Source organism: Mesocricetus auratus, unplaced genomic scaffold (genome assembly GCF_017639785.1).
Source record: "Mesocricetus auratus isolate SY011 unplaced genomic scaffold, BCM_Maur_2.0 Super-Scaffold_100024, whole genome shotgun sequence".
Classification (NCBI taxonomy): Eukaryota; Metazoa; Chordata; class Mammalia; order Rodentia; family Cricetidae; genus Mesocricetus; species Mesocricetus auratus.
The window spans coordinates 13,601,213-13,604,477 of record NW_024429205.1 but is presented as its reverse complement, the minus strand read 5'-3'; the positions used below and the strand labels follow the sequence as shown (position 1 = coordinate 13,604,477).

Genomic DNA, 3,265 nt, shown 5'->3' with positions numbered 1-3,265 from the left:
CCACTGCCACAACGATTACAAAATATTTTGGTTGTTGTTCGTGTTTTCTTACAATTTTTCTATTATTTTACTGCTCTATGTCAATCACATTTGTGTCAACTTATATGATCAAATAGCAAGATGATATCTATTAGAAAAAACAATAAAATCTAGCAGAAGAAATGTAAGAGCTTAGAGATCAGTTTGGGTAGGAAAGAATCTAACATAAAAGGTATAAATATTAAGTCTGAGGCATTTCTAGAGATGGATGAGTTATTAAGTTCCACACATGCTAAGAGCCAATGAAGAAGAAAAGCTGGCTGAGTATAGAATGCACAGTGTCTTCATGAGAAACACAAACCAAAAGCATAGTAGATATAGAATTATCTTTACAAGTTCTTTCAAATAGGAACACTGTAATTCATCTGCCATGTTCCTTAATCTTTACAGAACAGATTAACAATGAGTTCAAAGACTTGTGTTTCACAGGTTGCTGAAACCAAGGTACCCAGCATCCAGTACTTGCTTCTCCAGGGCACTTAGTATTTTGATGACATTTTGAAGTTATTCACTTACTGTCCATAGGTAGATAGAAATGTTTATGATATGTGTTACTTGATAGAAGATAGATGGATAGATAGATAGATAGATGACAGAATGCTACCATGGAATGAGTTATAGATCAAAACAGAAGGCTGATATACACAGGTACGATCCCAGAAAGCTTAGTGAGCATTATGACAGACACATCCCTAATGTGGTGGTGAAGGGTAGAAGAGAACCATCATTATTTTGAAGATGACTAAAACTGGATACTTACTGTTATGGCTACCTCCACTCTTGACACAAATTCTTCCAAGAAGTTGAAAAGTAGAAGGAGATTCTTGATTGAAAACCATATTAATTACATATCATAGGAGGAGAATGGAGATTATGTTTTGGGCATATTCTGAAGTTTTAAAAGATCTCATTCAGTAAGACTTTGCCAGTAACAGTCAACATTGAATTATATCATTCATGACACAGTCAAGAATCCAGTCCAGGCATTATATTTTAAAATGAAAATTTAATATTTGGGTAATTTAAATAGATTTCTAAATTATGAAATGACACAGATTTTTGTGTCATCTTTGTACAGTAGCTATGCTAATATTCTCTGTATTGTTCCAATTTTAGTACATGTGCTGCCAAAGTTAGCACTACTAATTTAAATATGAAAAAAGTTTTTCTGATTTGTGTTCATTTTTCTCTGTGAAGGTACTGATTGGAGAGAGAAGGGATAGAAATTGCACTATCATGTGCTGGGTAAGTGCAGGACTTTGTGCAGTACTGCCGAATATTCCTCTCAGATATAACGCTTTTGTATGTATACTTGGGATGGGTACTGATCTGTTGCCCAAGTTCAACACCAGCAGGTAATGTTATATCTCCCATGATGTACTCTACAATAAGGATGGTTAAGATTTAGACTCATGGTTTTATATAATTCCACTCTGCAGGATTTATGCCTAGCTCACATGACCAAGAAAGACTGTGTTTCCTTCAACCCAGTTACATAGACACTAGTCCCAGAGTCATACATTTGCAAAAGACATACTCTACTATGGCATTTTTTTTTCTGTTTTTTAATTTTGGTGAGTGGGAAGATCACATTGCCCCAGAAACAGAATGCCTTGGTTTTTGTCGTTTATGTTAAAGATTTTTTGGGGGATGTCTTGAGCTGTTCTTAAACTGAAGTAAAAATGAAGTCTTTGCAGATATTAATGAAATGAAATTTGTTCCTGAGGCTGAGTGTAAGAAGGTAAATCTTTGCCGGGCGGTGGTGGCACACGCCTTTAATCCCAGCACTCGGGAGGCAGAGGCAGGCGGATCTCTGTGAGTTTCGAGGCCAGGCTGGACCGACAGCCTCTAAAACAATACAAAGAAACCCTGTCTCGAAAAACCAAAAAAAAAAAAAAAAAAAAAAGGTAAATCTTTGGTGGAACTTAATAACTTCTGAAGACTTAATTTTAATTTCTGCAAGAGCAGTGGGGGATTAGTATGATTGCAAATAAACTTACAATGCAAATTTAACAGATTTGAGAATTTAGTCCCGATAAGTGAATATATCACAAATTTGACACAGCAAAATAATACACATAATTGTCAGCCTATACAAATTTGATTTCCCTTAATTTAGTTTTGAGTATATTCTTCCCTTTTTCCATAGAGAAGAAAAGAAAATGGAATCTTTTTTCTGAGTTTTTAAAGAATTCCCCAGTCAGGAATCTATGCTTATGTCTCCTATTTGCTAATATTGGGTCATCCAAGCCAATCACTAGACTTAGTACTGAGTTTCCTTCTGCAATCTGAGTTTACCAGATTCCTGCTCTGCTGTGGGCTGAAGCTCATTAAGCACCTTCTTTGCTGCAATAGTCATTTTCTCTCATTCTATTTAAAGGATCCCTCACTCATACTGTGTTAAATGGTTTTACACTACACAAAAAGTGCTGAAGCATTCACATTTTGGCTGATGGCAAACCACACAGGAATGGGGTTTTACTCTTAAAGAAGAGTTTGTGCCTGCCCTGGGTCTCTGTTGCTCCATTTCGGTATTCTTTGCCAACTCCACATTCTCCAAGAAAGTGTAAATCCTACTGCAGGAAGCGAGGTGTTGAATATGTACCTTGGCTCATGACATCACTTTTGGATTAGGACTGCAAACTGTATGAGCTTATGCATATAGATACTGATTCCTAAGGTGCCAGAGTTATAGTTATATATTTTGACCTTGAAAATTCATCATATGAGGAATGAAGTATAACGTTTCTGACTCTCAGACAATTGTTCTTTCACCCCAGGAGAGTGTACTGGCCCAGAATTCCAATGAATAGGAGGTTTTACACCTGATACTGCTACTGATTTGGGCCAAGGTCTTGGGAATTGGGATTGTGATAGATTCCTCTACATAAGTCTGATAAGCCAGTTGATGACTGTATTGCTTCCAAGGAAGGTGCTATTTTTTGTTAAGTGGATTCAAGACTCTCCAAGGTCATTAAGCAGATACACATCTGAAATTCTATCTTAATAAGATAGACTGAATAGCTAGTTACCTGAGTTCCTGAGAACAGACTGTTAGTAAAATCCTTTTAGTTATTGAGGTGGAGTGGTGGTGCCCTCCAGAAGACAATCTAGCGCAGTCCAGGAAGTTTTGCAGTTGTGACAGTAAGTGGTATAAAGTGAGCAGTGGTAAGTAGCTCAGAGTAGTAGAAATGAGATGCTGTTAAGCAGCCTGCAATGGACAAGA

At 36.8% G+C, this 3,265-nt stretch overlaps 1 non-coding gene across 1 annotated transcript; it reads right to left on the bottom strand.

The window, feature by feature from the left end:
* Window positions 1-1,072: 1,072 nt before the first annotated feature.
* On the bottom strand, window positions 1,073-1,179 carry LOC121133877. The gene has a single exon (XR_005870894.1). It is a non-coding gene; the product is annotated as a U6 spliceosomal RNA (small nuclear RNA).
* Between the last annotated feature and the right edge of the window lie 2,086 nt (window positions 1,180-3,265).